Genomic DNA, 16087 nt, shown 5'->3' on the forward strand with positions numbered 1-16087 from the left:
GCCCCCGGGGATTTTATAATTATGTGAAAAGACCTAAGATTTCTCAAAAGCCGGGGTCAGCGCATTAAAATTCTCCCAGGAGCTAAGGACTTCTGAATGCTTATTTCTGATAATCTTGTTTATGTCCTGGGGTAAATAAATCTGCCTTTTGTTTTCTGTTATTCAACTCTGGGAGCTTTTTTGTAATTAAAGGGGCGGAGGGGAGAGCAATGAATGAGTTCTTTAATTGGCTGTGTTCTGGGTGACACAGAGTGAGAAGAAAAGGCTGTGGGGCAGGGGTGGGGGTGGCCGGCTCTGCCCTGGCAAATGGTGATAAAACCCTGGGCAGCTGGTGATCAAGTGGCAAAGAAAGGAAATCCATCGTCATTAGCGTGATCAATGAGCACAGGTTGAGCCCTCGCTGTGTGGTGCTGGGGACTTGGGGGCTGCTTGAGACACAGAGAAAGACCCAGTAAATGGCTGGCTTTTGAAGTCACCCCGTGGCAACTGGCAGAAGGATCCCTCTTCTTCCATTTCCCCTCAACCACGGCTCTGGGGGATGGGGAGGTGACAAAGCAATCAGAATCCCACTGGATGGTCATATAGCCCCCTATAAAACGTGATGCTCTAGAAAGGCGTTAACCAACTCAAGTCATAACAGCAGCAAATGTAACTGCTAGCACGCATCCAGTGGTTTCCGTGTGCGATCCACGCATGATTTCTTTAATGTGCACCAGAATTCCACGTTGCAGTCACAATGGCCTCCTGCAGTGTCCAGGTGAGGGAGTGGAGACCCAGAGAGAGGTTAAGTAATTTGCAATGGGTCACTGTTGGGTACATGGGGAAACTGACATTCACATCCGGGTCAACCTCCCCTCCAGAGCTGTTCCTAGGTCAGGACAGCTGCCACCAAGAACCTCTTAATGGGGGAATTGTCCCTGAACAGGAAAAATGTCTAGAAGTTTATAAGGGGAGATGCCCATCCACCCTGACTTTCTAACAGGCTGTGGGGCAGCAATGTCTTTAGCACCAGGACAGTGAATGGTAATTATTATTATTATTATATCCTTATGAATAATAATAGCCAGGAAGCGGCAGCTCCAGCCTGGCCCCACATTGGTTGTATGTATTCTGGGCTGCTTTGCCTGTGGGCTGATTTAGATGTCCTTTATGAACAGAGACATAAACCAAGCGAACTTGTCCCCAGGACAGAGGGATGCTGGCACATCTTCAAATTGGTCACCAAAGCGTGTCCTAAATTGGGAAGAAATCAAAACAGATTGCATCTAATTTCTCACTGTTCCAAGCAAGAAATTACCTTTTTAAGTGAAACACCATGACTTTCAAGCTGTTTGCAAACACGGGTTTTAGTGGAGTGTCTTGTATCGGGCTTGGTTTAGCTTTCCGGAGTGGATTGTCTGTTCCTGTGGGATTCGCCGGGTTTTCAGAGGGAAGAAGCTCAAACAATCCTGTTGTCTGGCTTCTTCGTGCTGTTAGGACCCTGGTAAGCCCCTCTCATCTCCCAGAAGGTTGAGTGGGTTATTAGGAGGAAAGCAAGGATTTGGGAGCTAGTCAGTCCTGGGTTTGAATCCTGGCTTTGCTGATTCCAACTTTGGGTAAGTGACTACATCTATGGGCTCGGTTTTCTCATCTTAAAGATGAAGTGATCATTATCTATCTCCCAGGGTTTGTTGTGGCCTGAGGTAGCTATTGCTTTTGCTCAGGGTCCATATAAAGCTGTTGATGAATTAGAAAAAGCCCGGGGCTCTGGCTTCCTGAGCAGAGCACAACCTCTCAGCTTGAAGCCCTTGGGCAGCATGGGCTAGGCCCTGTTTTCTTCTGCCTATTAAGTTTTTTTTTTTTTTAAATACCCTTCTTCTACTAGCAGACACAGATTCCTTGGCCCAAAGGATGACAATATAACCTGATTCTGGCCAAACCATCTGCAACAAACTGTGATTGGTCCAAGGAATGGGCATGTGACCTAAACCATCCAATCAGAGTTTTCCCTGCAACTGATGCACACACGCTGGGGGAAAGTAACATCGTGGAATGGGAAAGGCCTCTGGGTCGTGGGAGGGAATGTAGTCAACAGGCAAACACAGACCCAGACAAGTACAGAGAGGACGTCGCCTGAGCCAGTCACCGGTGCTGGTTCCTCTTCCTGTGAACTCAGTCCTCCTGTCAATCACACAAGCCCAGACAGTCCCCTTTTGCTTAAGCTAGTGTAAATTGGCTCTCTGATACTTACAGCCAAAACCGTCCTGATAACTGGGGACTTGCTATAAGGCATATGATGTCTGTAAACCTCAGCTTGTGGTGATACTCCATACATAATTGCCGTTATCACTGTCACATGTTACCACACGGCATTTATACCAATTTGCTCCTTTGGCGTGCAAGAAAAAAAGTACTTACTTAGATTTTGGGATGTCAGATACGCCAACAGCCTTTAATTTCATGCCACTGCAAATATTAGCAATCCATTAGCAGAAAACATTAATTCTTCAAGGCTATGGTGTTTTTTTGTTTGTTTGTTTGTTTGATTGGGAGGGTTACCAGCAATTTAACCCAGGGGCACTCGACCACTGAGCCCCATCCCCAGCCTTATTTTGAAATTTTATTTAGAGACAGGGTCTCCCTGAATTGCTTAGGGCCTCACTTTTGCTGAGGCTGGCTTTGAACTCGCCATCCTCCTGCCTCAGCCTCCCAAGCTGCTGGTTAGGGTATTTTTTGATACTTTGTTGTTTTGCCTGAAAATAGTCTCAGCCTCCTTTCTAACAGATCCTACTGGCAGTTGCTAGTAATCATTTGGAAATGAAATGAAAGATGAGACCAAACATTTTAATTTGAGGCAATTTGTGACAAAATCCATTGCAATTCACTGTTTTTTTTTAATTATTATTTTTTAAAGCTCTAGCTTGTGGAAGCATTCCTACAGAGGTGAGAAAATGCTTTAAATTGACACCAGAAAATAAAGGACCCAGATTAGCACCACAGAAACCTAAATGGCAATGAGCTTTGGCAGACGGATTTTGTGAGCATGTGTAGGGCGGCTGGGTCAACAGTCCAGTGAATTCCCGAAGACCCGAGGGAAGATTAGCTCAGGCACTGCCAACATATGCAGCTGGAACAAAGCTCACTTTCTCATGATTTGGGGGGATGGGGAGGGGTCTTGGTGTATTTTACTTTCGGAGGAGGGCTTTGTGGTCGACTAGTACAAGAAGAAAATAAATGTCCAGATTTTTCTTGACTTCTTGGAGAATTCCAAGTTCAGTGTCATGGTTTAGATGTGTTTTCTCCTCCAAAAGCTCAGGTGTGAGACAACACAATGAATATCCAAAGGTAAAATGATTCGATTATGAGAGCTGTAAACAATCAGTGGGTTAATCCACCTTAGTGGATTAATCCACTTTAGTGGATTGGGTGGTAACTCTAAGTAGGTAGAGTGTGGCTGGAGGAAATAGGTCACTGGGGGCTGTGCCTTTGGGCCTTATACTTTGTTCCTGGTGAGCAGAGCTCTCTCTGCTCCCCAGTTGCCTTGTCCTGAGCAGCTTCCTTCCCCCAGGCCCTTCCTCCATGATGCTCTTCCTCATCGCAGGCCCAGGGCTATGGAGTCAGCCAACCATGCTGACTCTGAAACTGTGAAGCAAAATAAACATTTCTACCTCTAAGTGGTTCTTTTCCAACCTTTTTGTCAAGCAATGAAAAATTGGCTAATTAGTCGGTCTGTCGTGAGAGGTAGAGTCTAAGGGACTCAAAGGCATCAAGTTTGGCGTGAGAGGATATCAGTAGGTATTTTATTTTAAATATATCTTACTTTTTTTTCCCTTAGTACTGGGGCTTGAACTCAGGGACACTTGACCACTGAGCCCCATCCCCAGCCCTATTTTGTATTTTGAATTTAGAGACAGGGTCTCACTGAGTTGCTTAGTGACTCACCGTTGCTGAGGCTGGCTTTGAACTCGGGATCCTCTAGCCTAAGCCTCCTGAGCTGCTGGGATGACAGGTGTGAGCCACCACGATGCCCAGACTAAATACATCTGACATTTTCAGATGTCTTTTTCACTGTGGCGAGATGTAGAGTTTTGATTAGGTGTTTGGCAAAGGTTCATTTTTCATCCTTGTTCTTTGCTAATGCAAAATTAACCCACAGAAAAAAATATCCCCAATAAGCTATTGATAACTGCTTTAAACTACTGATCACTTATTATATACTGAGTTTTTAACATATCCCCAATAAGCTATTGATAACTGCTTTAAACTACTGATCACTTATTATATACTGAGTTTTTAACACGTATTTCTAATCCTTACAATAAGTGCTCCAAGGTAGCATTTGCATCTGCATTTTACAGATGAAGAAACCAAGGGTCAGAGAAGTAACTCAGCGGCTCCGCCAGCATGAGAAGGCAAGCTCTTGGCTTGCTGGAGGTATTTCCGCCATAACAAGTCGCATGGCTTGTTTTTCTCTAAATAAAAAATCGCAAAATAAACACAGAAGTCAGGATGTATATGAAGATTTTTAAGACACTCCCCCCACACCCCTGCCAGAATTAACTATCCTTCCTGCCCCCTCTGTTCCCCAGAAGTGACCTGCAGTGTCATTAGGGTGTGTTTTCCCTAGGGCCACCCATAACGCATGCTGCTTAAGGGAAAGTCCCAAAATGCAGATAAGCAAAGAGAGAGATAAAGGGCCACAGCTCAGAGATAAGCAGGAGCTTCCTGTGTGTCCCTGTATTCCCATGCAGGCACGCATGCTCGCTGGTGTGTTTTCAGAGGGAGCCATTACTGAATGGCTGTCCTGTGACCAGCCCTGTAGGAAAAATGAAGCTGGGGAATAAAGGACCACAAGACGCCCCCCCCCCCAAGGGGGAGCAGTAGGCCCCATGGGCACACTTCCTGCATCCAGGATCCTCCCAAGAACTCTATGACCTGTTACCATTCTACAGGTGAGGAGACTGAGGCTCTGGTAGGTGACGTCACCCACCCAAGGTCGCACAGCTTGTGAGCTGTAGGGACACCATGCTCCTCTCCCTGGTGCTCAGCCGACCCTGTCCCTAGAGGAGGGAGGTGAGCTCTTGCAGCAGGGCTGGGGGGGGACGTGCATCGCGTGCAGCCCTTGGAGTCAAGCAAACCTGGATTCCCATCTTGGCTCTGCCATTTGGAAGCTCTGTGTCCTTAGGCAAGTGCCATCGCGCCTCAGAGCCTCAGATATCGTATTGGTTAAGTGGGGATGGTCTTCTTACTTAATTCATAGGGTGAAAATGAAATGGGTGACTCCGTGTGAGCGTCCTATTAAATAAACCACTGGATAAATGCTGCTGGTTGTTGATCCTGTGATTGTTTTAGGAAAACCTCCGGTTCAGGGAGGGCTATGCCTTCCTGTCCTCAGGGACACCTTCTATGATTGTTTCTGATGGCCTTGGGGCGCGGTTGGCTGGCACCATTCTTCCAAGGACTCTGGAAAAACCCCAGCTTGCTCCTTCACCTCCGGTTGCTATGACAACAGGGACTGGCAAGGAGGTGGACTGGGGGTGGGTAGTTTTCCTTGGGGCCAGTTCCAGGTGTCTCTGGGTTCTCTGGCCTGCTCAGCATTTTTCTGGTCCCCTAACCCTCCTGGTTCTGGCTTGGGGGGCTCCATTTGCCTCTTCCCCTTCACCTCAAATTCTGTCCCTCTCCTCTGCCTCCTGACCTGATTCTAGCCCACTTAGGAACACCCAGTAAGTTTCCTGCACAAGCATGGAGACTTCAAAGCCCCGCAGAGAGAGAGAGAGAGAGACGGTGGTGGGGGGGGATGCTGTGAAGTCACCCCCCTGGGTCTCCATCCCGGGCTCTGTCTAAGGAGGATGATCCAACACCGACCCTCTGGGCTATGGCAAGGATGCCCTATGACGCCCCCTGGCACAGCACTGAGTGACAGTGGCTGCCACCGTTATTCCTCCTCACCTCTCCTTTTTCCTTCTGTGGGGACCATGCCAGTTTTCCAAGTCGGGTCGCTTGGCTGAGTCCGATTCCTTTCTGGTTCTGAATCCTTCCCCTGCTCCCTGAGGCCTGGTGACAATCCTCAGCCACCTCTTCCTGCGGCTGCCTCTTCCCCTTTGCGGTCTTTCCTGCTTCCTGCCAGCCTTGTCCCTAACCGCTCTCTCCCCAGGAATCCCGTGGCAGGTCCCTGCATCCCCCTAAAGCCTCCTCTTCCCCCTACCCCCCAGCCGCAGTTGACTGAGCTCTGGAACAGTTAGACGGTAAAACCCAACTGGACGCAGCCGCACCAGATGGTGTATTTGATCAGAATTTGCAGAAGGGGTCTCCAGTCAGTTGGTTTTTCTCTATTGAAGCCCATCGGGTCAAATTCAGCCTCTGCACACTGTTGGCCAGCAGCCCCGTGGCCGAGGGCCCCTCCCTGCAGAGCAGAGGTTGGTGCAAGTGAGAACATGGGTGGTCCGAGCCCTCCCGTCACTCATTCATTGAGACCCATTGTGCAGATGGAGCCTCTGAGGCTTGGAGGACCTGCTGAGGACAGAACTGATTTGGAAGAAACCGGCCTTTTTTCTCTGGCCAGGCTTGCCCCGTTGGGAATCGGGAACTAAATTTGATTTCAGGTGTCAATTTCACCTGCCATGCAAGATTACATTCCTTCAGGACCCACTGGGACAGACCCAGAGCAGGAGGAGGTGGCAGAGGAACAAGAAGGGGATCTTCTTCTCTGATAATGAAAAAGTATGTTCAGCTCTAACAACGTCTATAGACGGTGGGACTCAGGATTTGCACCCAAAACAGGGGGGGCGGTGTCTTTGGTGGATAAATGATTAAGCCATTTTTGTAGTCAATTCGGTTGTAGAACCAGAACTGTCTCAACATAACCGTGAAGAGGGGAGACCAATGGGAAATGCCAACGCGGATGATGACGATGACGTTGATGATGCTGGTGACAATTATTACTTTCTTTCCTGTGGCCAGGTACTGTAATAAGCACATTAAACATAGTTCTTCTCCCAATGTGGATGTAGATATGAGCACCATGTTTCAGATGAAGAAACCAAACCTCAGAAAGGTCAAATGACCGGCCAGAGGTCACACAGCAAAGATTCAAACCCCGATTCTTCTACCGTAGCATCCCAGGCCCTGGGTTAGGTCCCAGGGACTCAGAGAAGTTGAGGCACAGTTTCCTTCCCTTGGGGAGCTCTGTGTCTTGCAGAAAAAGGAGCGAGCTCCGTTAAAGCATTCTCCATAGAACCGTGGACCATGCATAAGTAAAATAGCCCATGCCTATTGCTCTTCAGTAAGGAAAGAAGATAGAGCAGGCACAGGTTATGGAGAGATTCCCTTAGCATACTTCTGCTGTTATGTTTAGCACCTGCCTGAGGCCCCTGGTAGGATCTCTATAAACCCTAAAGGTGTGGGAATCCCTCTGGGTCCGCACCATGGCTGGGCTCTGAGCTCTGGGTGAACAGTTCTCTTTGCATTTTGATGCAAGGAGCCCACAGCCCTGGCTCCTGACCCCACGGTCCTCCCCAATCCACCCTGAGATTTGGCTTCAGGAAGAATACTGAGCAAGGCTCCCTCTCCTGTGGCTGCCGGGAGGGAACGAGCAAGAGCCCGCCCTGCGTGCGCAGTGAATGGACCCTTCCTGGGGTTCATGGCCCATGGCAGTGGGGGGCAGAGGGGACCCTCTTGCTTTGCTTGGGGCCAGGCTCTCTTCTCAGTCCATTTACTTCCTCCCCCTGGCCAGGTGCTGTCCAGCCCAGGGACATTCATCAAGTGGCATTTGGCTCTGAGATTCTGGCTTCATCTCTCACCTGCAGAGCAGCTAATGACGAGAGCTACCATTTATGGAATGCCTTTTTCAATGCCAGTTTTGGACGTGGTCTCTAAATAACCTGTATCTGGAAAGGGCAGGACTTAGGCGATACTGTCCATGAAGCTACTTTTGTCCCCGCTCCCGATTGTGCAGTCACGGGATGCCGAATGATTGTCGGACAGAATCTTTCGATCATCTTCTTGTTTGTAGGTAGAAAAAAATGTCTTGGGCACCTGTGACCTTGCAATCCACTTTAGCTCAGTGATCAATATGTCCAAGACAGTGGTCAGACTTCTGCTGCTCAGAGATGTCGCGGGCAGAAGCCGCAGTGGGAAATGGGCACGGTCAGCTTCTTGCATCATTTCCCCCAAAGTAAGGGGTGATGCTGCTGCCCAACCAGCCGGGCGCCCTACCCCTGGGCCTTGTGGGAAGTGATGGGGCAAAGTCCTCATTTCCCTGGAACTGCTGTGGGCGGGGCTCTGCAGATGGCCACTCTCTCTGGAAGAGTGTGTGTGGACTTTGGAACGTGGTCTCTGCTGGCTCACAAGTCAGACTCCAGCCCATAGGGTTCTCCTCTCTTTGGGGGACACAAACCGAGATTTTTGAGTACCTCCCTGGACTTCAGGGAGGAGAACACACCCACTTTCTCCCCCAAGGGGCCGGGGAGAGGAAATGAGGGTGTTGCAACGCTCCAATGACTATCAAAAGAAGTCCTCCTTCCATTTCTCTGCTTGGTCCACACTTCACCTTGAACCCTCTACTGCCCTGGAATTAGATGAAAGGCGCAGGCTGAGGTTAAGGCCAAGAGGAAACGAGTCCTGTCAAGAGTCTTGCATTTCACTTTAAAACGTTGGAAGATCCTGGCACTCAGTGTTTTGTTCTTGGCCCAAACTGGGACATCATGTCTCATTGTTAACTCTGACAGTAAAAGTGGTCAGCTTCCCTCGGGGCTCACCCATCAGTGCCAAAAGGCTAATCTCCGTTGCCAGGATGGATGTCCGTGTGCCTGGGGTTTCTTTGAAGGTGAGGAAGGCCAGTCTTCCGCAGGCTGACCAGAAATACCAAGTGGTCAGCACCTGCCCGAACAGCCCTCAGCCAAGGACTTATGGGAACAGGCACTTAAAATGCCCGGATCCTCACTCCTGAATTGGGGTAAGGCAGAGGCGTGGGTTCTGCGTGGTTTCCCAGGATTTCCATGGGGATATTTCTAGTGGAAATAACTGCAGTAACTGGCTTGGTGAGCAGTTTGGTTTTGGTTTCTTTCTCTTTCTTGCTTTATTTGCCCACTTCTCTTCCATGACACCCCAAACTGACTGCTTGCCCCTCAGATCCGTGTCTGCAGGTCCCTTATTGGTGGAACCCAGATGAAGACAAAGCCAGACTGACTCAGTCACCTGGAGTCCTGGGTACAACCCCCATCTCAACGTGGACAGGTGTCCTGTGCTCTCTATGAGGAAGCAGAGGAAAGATCCTACGGATGAAGGGCTTTGACTGTCAATCATGATGGGACTGGGATTCAGCCTGGGATCCTGTCACTCCCCGACACTGCTCTCTCTTGCATACCACTCTTCGCGCCAGCTGCTGTCAGTCATTTTCTCCAGCCAATAAGGCATGATCCTCCAAGTGGCCACTTCTCACCCCAAAGGACACTTACTGCACCCGCTCTTGATGCTCATGACCTGGGTTCTGAAGCATCTGCTGAGGGCTCTCCTTCACTCCCAGCTCCTAGCCCCAGTTATCTCCCTGGATTCCATGCTGGATATATCATATCTTCCTGGCCATTGGCTTTGGCCAGTTCCATTGGCCTGGACTTGTCTGAACTCTAGGATTCCTGGTCTGGATACCATCCAGTTAAGGATTGGTCAATATCATGGTTCTCCTTTGTAAATTTTCTTTCCTCGATTCCCTAACCATCCATATCCTCAGCTAGAGGGACATGAATTTGTAACCACGGGTCAAAATTTAGAAGCACATCCGGGAGCTTGTGTGCACCCGGCCGAGCGAGCCCGAGTCCCCATCAGGAGAGCCTGGACACGCTGCTGGGATTTGACCGAGAAGAATTTCATTGTTCCCAGACTCCTCGCATCACCTGATTTCCTCTAACGAGGGCCCACAAAGCAACCAGGAGAGGTGCGGGATTGGATGGCAATTCACTCCCTGGTGATGGCAGATGAATTGCCGGGCCTGCTCGGTGGCACTATGGTGGCCGATGTCTGGGAGGCGGTCTCGGTGGATGCTGATTCAATTATGCAGAAACACAGAAGGAAATTGTCAGCCCAGTTGCGGCCCCGCTGCCAAACTGCGCCTAGCCACCGTCCCCAGTGCTGTTTCTCGCTGATTCAGCAGCATGTGGCTCTTCCAGAATGACCGGGGGCTCTGTTCTACTCAGTGTGGCCACTTGTCTCTGTAGACAAATGTCCCATCAGAGACCTCCAAATACAGAGGTCTCTTCATCTCCAGAAGCACCTTTGGCTATTTATTTTTCTTCTGCATCCATGCAAATAGAAATTTAAAAGAAAATGACAAAGACTCCAACAATGAATCTTGGCTGAGTACTGACTGTGCGCTAAGTACTCTCCGGGGCAATGAGAATAATCACTGAACCCAACAGGCCCAAGTGCATGCTTTTAGGAGTTTAGAATCCTGCTCCATCTTCTGACGGGTAAGATGCTTAGCTCGGTCTCCAGACTTTCATTGTTTTCTGGAATCTGGATACTAGGGAAGTGCAAATTCAAGAGACAGAGGGGCCCAAGTGATGAATAGAAGAGAGACCTTTGTCAGAACAGAGAATTCAGGGCCTCGACCCTGGCTGCATTTGGAGATTTTAGGAAGCTTACAAAATAAAGACGGGGCATTTTAGCAGAGCGGGTGGTGGGGGGTACACAACAGGAAGAAGGGAATAAATGTCAAGTTTTGCTGTATTTCATGAAACAAATACTTCTGTGCTCCGTGATTTATTTTGAGACATCAATAGGTATAATTTTAACATTGCTTTTTTAAAAAAAAATCCAATGAACAATCATTTATTGAGCACCTATTATGTTCCCGGTATTAGGCAGATGCAGTCTTTGCCTAATTCATCATATTGTTCTAAGGGAAAGATTCATTGGACAGGTGACAGATACACGTGGGAGGGAGATAGAACTTCATGCAGAAAGACAGAGAAAGCCTCAGCGAGCTGATGAGATTTATGTGGGGCCTGACGGATCAGGAGCTTGTCAGGCAGAGGGAGGGGGCGGAATGCAGGGATAGTTTCAGAGAGAAGTCATGGGTCTTGAAGAGGCTTAATGACATGAAAGAATGCAGTTGACTTGGCCATCAGGGCCCCATCCAAGAAAATAGTGCCAGGAACTCCCTTACCGGATTCTTCTCTGCACCTAGTTCCCAGTAAAATCGAACATTGTCAGGCGAGTTCCTACAGCGTGGGCATGAATCTGTCCCACCTCGACGTCTGCTGCCGCCTCTGCCGTTGCTGCCATTGTCAAGGAGACGAAAGTGGTGGTGGTGGCTGGGCGTGTTTTTCTGCTTTTAGTTGCTATGACAAAATACCTGGAGATGAACAACTTAAAAGGAAGAAAGGTTGGCTTGGGCTCAAGTCAATTGTAGACTGAGGTTTCAGTCCACAATTGCTTGGCCCTGTGGCCTTTGGGCCTGTAGCGAGGCAGAGCACCATGGTGGGAGCCCACAGAGGAGGAAATCCGCTCATCTCATGGCTGCCTGGAAACAGAGAGAGAGAGAGGAAGGGCCCCCGATCTCACCCTCAAGGGCAAGGCATAAATTCCTCCCAGCAGACTCCATTCTGTGACTTTCCCCACCACCCAACAGCGCCACCAACTGGGGACCAAGCCTTCACCATAGCAGCCTTTGGGAGCCACTTAAGATCCAGTGAGGATTCAGACTGGCTGTCAGAATTGGCGTTTCCTGGGACAGGGTTCTGTGCTGTAGTGGCCTCAGGGATGAAGCAGGCCACACAGGCTTTCTGTGGGCTACATTTATGAGGCACCTACTGTATACCCATTTCTGTACCAACTACAAGGAAACAAAGAGAGCAGCCGCACACTTGGTTCATTCCTTGCCAACGCCAAGCCAACAGGCAGCCACACGATCTTAATGTCCTGGAAACCAGGGCAGTGTCCCTTACAGCGGCTTTCGGAGCCCCTGGGGAGGTCGCACAGACCCAACTGGGTCATGAGCTCTATCCAAAAAATAGCTGTGTGACCTTAGGCGAGTTCCTTCTCCTGTATCTAAATTTTCTCATCCGTGAAAATGAGGATTGGAATGCAACCCTGAAGGGCCGTGGGGAGGATTAGAGATGACCCCTGTGTCGTGGCGGCCACGTTGTGAATAAGCAGGAAGCAGCCTCCTTCTCCTCTCCACGTCGCCTCCCCGCCCCTGGGTAAAATCTTGAGCACTGTCCCTCACCTCGCGAGTCACTCCCAGGTAATAGAATCATCTGCCGTCATTTGTGCTCGCAGAATGGCTCCGTCTCCGTCCTTACGATCTTGCTCTTAAGTCATGGTTAAAAGTCTGGGACTTAGAGCTTCTTTTCAACCAGCCAAGTGTGAAACAAACAAACAAGACAAAACAAAACAAAAAGAGACAGAGAGAGAGAGAGAGACAGACATTTTTGAAATAATTGGAGAAGTCCAAATGCTAAAGGAGTGATTTTGTGAATTGTATAAGGGTAAAAATGCTATGTAGCGATTCACGCTAAATCACCAAAGATGAACTGATGGGACGGGCTTGCGTATGCCTTACAAAACTTCATGGCTAGGAGAAAGGGCTGGGGTGTACACGAACCAGGAATGGCTGTGTTTCCTTTATTATTCTAGGTACTTATTTCCCTACTTCTGCAAGTCTTCAAAAGCTTCCATAAGAAAATGCTTGAAAAAGATGTTAAGTGTCTTCCCTAAGCAACCCCATATGATCGACAGGGTGTACACCCTGTAAGACGAGTTAGGGATTGTTATACCAGAGACGTTGTAGATCTACCTAGTTATTATAAGTTGTTTTTTTTTTTTTTTTTTTTTGGCTAACGGCACTGGTTGCCCTAATAAAATCAGTATATTTTCTTATGCTGGGAGGCAAAATTCTATGATGACCGTCTAAGGATCTCTTCCTCCTGGGATCCACCACCTATGAAATCCTCCCCGGGACCGTGATTTGATTCTAATGAATAAGATACAGTAAATGGGATGGTTTGTCTCTTCCAGGAATATATTCTAAAAGTCTGGCTTCTATCTGGCTTTATCTCTGGCTCTTCTCTCTTCCCCATTCCAAAGAAATTGGAGTTCATGCTGTGAGCTACTCAATGGAGAGGCCCACCCGGCAAGGACCTCGGGCCAGCAGCCCTCAAGGGAATGAACTTTCCAACAACCACTTGAGTGGGCTTGGAAGAGGATCCTGCCCCAGTCCCACCTTCAGCTGAGATCACAACCCCACCAATGCCTTGACTGCAACCTGGTGAGGGACCCTGCACCAGAGGACCTAGTTAGTCACACCTCATTCCTGACCCACAGAGACCATGAGGTAATAAATGCCATTGTTTTTAAATTACTACATTTGGGGAGGGAAATTAATTATTCAGTAATAGATAATGAATGCAGTGTAATATGACAAACTTCGGAGAGAAGAAAGGCAAGCTCTTGTGGGGGGGGACTACTTTGAGTTCAAAGGTGTAGTGTACATGTGGAGGTTTTGTTACGCAGCATTATCGTGGTAATAGATGACCAATACAAATGTTCTGGGACACGCATCACGCTTCTCTCAGCTCCAACACTGGGGAGAAGGGTGGAGGTTGGCTGTCCTGGGTCCCCACCTTCTCTCTGCTTCCTGGCTGAAGATCTGAGGAAGCAGGGAGGTGGGGGTTGGGCTCCCTTGATGGGCACGCCCAGGATTGGGTGCTGACCTTCTCTGCACGGCACGTACTCCCAGTTCTGCTGGGTTTGGCCAGTGGCCAAAGCCAAGTCCATTTTTCGAGGTGTATGGTGAGTTCCTTGGGGCCCCCTTGAGTGACTTCCCCACTGTGCAGCCACTGAAATAGCAGGGATCCTGCGGTTGCCCTTGTGAAGCCTCAGCCCCCGATCTCATGCCAGGTGGTGGACATCAGAGCCTCTTCCTGCTCCGGTTGGGAGCATTCTCTCCAGGATCCTGGACCCCATCCTGGTGTCTCCTGGCGTCACCACAAACTCCTGCCTCCTGGGTCTCCCCACCGTGGACCGAACATCTGTTTCCTTGCTCTTGTCTCTCCTTATCCCAAGATTGTGTTGGGCTCCAGGCGGACTAAAGTATGCAACATACAGGTCACAGGCTGGAGTCAGATGCCAGGATCCCCGCTACTTCTGAGCCTGGGAACAAGAGAGCCTTCATGATTTTGGCCTCTCTCTGGGGAGCCGTCAGCTGCCCTGTGAACAAACCTGTGGGTGGGATGAGACGGGGTAGAAGATAATTGCTGTTGTGTGCCGATGAGGTTTTGTTACGCAGCATCATTGTGGTCATAGATGACCAATACAAATGTTCTGGGACAGGGAATGAGGGACCCTCTCCAACAGTGGCTGACAAAGCCAACTGCTTCCTTCCTCAGGCACACTCAATTTCAGGCTGGCTAGTCCCCCCCCCTCCCCCCCCCCCCCCGGGCTTGTCAAAACTTTGCGGTGCGGCAAGACTTCCTCCCGCAGCTTGTTAGGATAATTGAAATGTGGGTGGAAGCTCATTAAAGCTCCTCATCATCAACATTCTTCCTTCCAGGCCTGGAGGAGCGGAGAGTCCCTGTCACATCCCATTAGCACCGTGTCTGGGTAGTTTCCACACCTTTCCAGGCAAATCAAACACAGAGGGGTCCACATTCGAGGGAGGATTAAATTTATTCCCACAGAGAGGGTTGTGTTTATGGAAATCCAAAGACGTGCACATCGGGCTGGTTCTGGGATGAGAAGGAGAAGGAGAAGATCTAAAAATGCTGTGGAAGTATAAGGAACGAGGTGGGCTGCTACTGTATTTATTAAAAATCAAGCATTTGGAGTCTTCTAGAGAGCTCCAGTCCTCTCCTTATCCCATCTCATGCAAGCCCTTTACAAAACCTGATCTCTGTGGAGAGGAATTTTGGATGGAAAAGAACTTTGGTTCAAACCGTGGCTGGGCCATATTAATAGTAATGGCGATGCTAATTTTTAGTGAGCATGTTTTATTTGCCAGACTCTATGCTAAGAGTGGGGGTACCAGGGACTGAACTCAGGGACACTTGACCCCCGAGCCACACCCCCAGCCCTATTTTGCATTTTATTTAGAGACAGCGTCTCACTGAGTGGCTTAAGGCCTCACTTTTGCTGAGGCTGGCTTTGAACTCGGGATCCTCCTGCCTCAGCCTCCCGAGCTGCTGGTATAACAGCCTAGAAGCTCCCTAGAGATCAGAGATGATGCCCGTTTCGGTATTTAGTATATACCAAGTGCATACCACTGTTCTTGGCATTAGATGTCCAATACATGTTTAATGAAGGAAGGAGGGACGGCGGGGTGAGGTGGAGATCATTATTTTCATCTTCAATGAAGTTGCCCTAACTGACTTAGGTTCCCACGGCTGGTGAAAGGTAGGGGGAACTTTAAGTCAGGGCTGCTCTTTCAAATGCCTTTATTTTATTTAATTCTCAGAGAGTCTCTGAGATTCCTGAAAAATGGGGATACCAACAGTCAGCTGCAGCCAGGGCCATAACTCTGTGGCAGAGTGTATACCTAGCATGCACGTACCCCGAGTTCAATCCCCAGTACCAGGAAGAGAAAATCCCAAGGGCACCAACAGCGGAATAAAGCAGGGGAGGAAAGCTGAAGGCATGACCTGGCACAGACTGGCAGCAAAATGTCATTTTTGTTTGTTTATTTGGGTTTACATCTTTGTTTTCTAATAGACCATGTGTGGCAGGGGCATCGGGGTGAACAGAAAGGCCAGAGGAAGTCTGGTGGCACTTGGAAGCCAAAAAGCACAGGTTCAAATCTTGCCTCTGTTGTGTGATTTCTGCATCACTTGCTTGAAGTCCCATCAGATCCAGTTGTCACATTTGACGCACAGCGTTTCTCCTGGCACCCGGCGAGTTCTGCCTGGGGAGAAGGTGTGGGCGCGGGAACTCAACCGACTCCTCACGACATGCTTTCGATCAACAAACGCCAGATGCTCGTGCAAATCGATCAACAACAATTAGTTTTTTAAAAAGTTAACAGCACAGAACCTGCCTCACAGGATTGTTTAAAAGGCACAATTGAGATAATGCTCAAGGAGGCCTAGCTATGGTATGGGCTTCATGACCACAGCTAATA

At 49.1% G+C, this 16087-nt stretch overlaps 1 long non-coding RNA gene across 3 annotated transcripts; it reads left to right on the top strand.

Annotated features, from left to right (window-relative positions):
- The first annotated feature begins 4747 nt into the window (after positions 1 to 4747).
- On the top strand, positions 4748 to 14417 carry LOC125611286. 3 transcript variants are annotated; one of them, XR_007341436.1, is made up of 4 exons: positions 4748 to 6699; positions 6806 to 6939; positions 7712 to 10442; positions 13063 to 14417. It is a non-coding gene; the product is annotated as an uncharacterized LOC125611286 (long non-coding RNA). The 3 variants fall into 3 exon arrangements; XR_007341435.1 differs by lacking the exon at positions 13063 to 14417 and having other exon boundaries at positions 4748 to 4931; positions 6582 to 6699; positions 7712 to 13041; XR_007341434.1 differs by lacking the exon at positions 13063 to 14417 and having other exon boundaries at positions 7712 to 13041.
- The last annotated feature ends 1670 nt before the right edge of the window (positions 14418 to 16087 follow it).

Source organism: Marmota marmota, unplaced genomic scaffold (assembly GCF_001458135.2).
Source record: "Marmota marmota marmota unplaced genomic scaffold, marMar, whole genome shotgun sequence".
Lineage (NCBI taxonomy): Eukaryota > Metazoa > Chordata > Mammalia > Rodentia > Sciuridae > Marmota > Marmota marmota.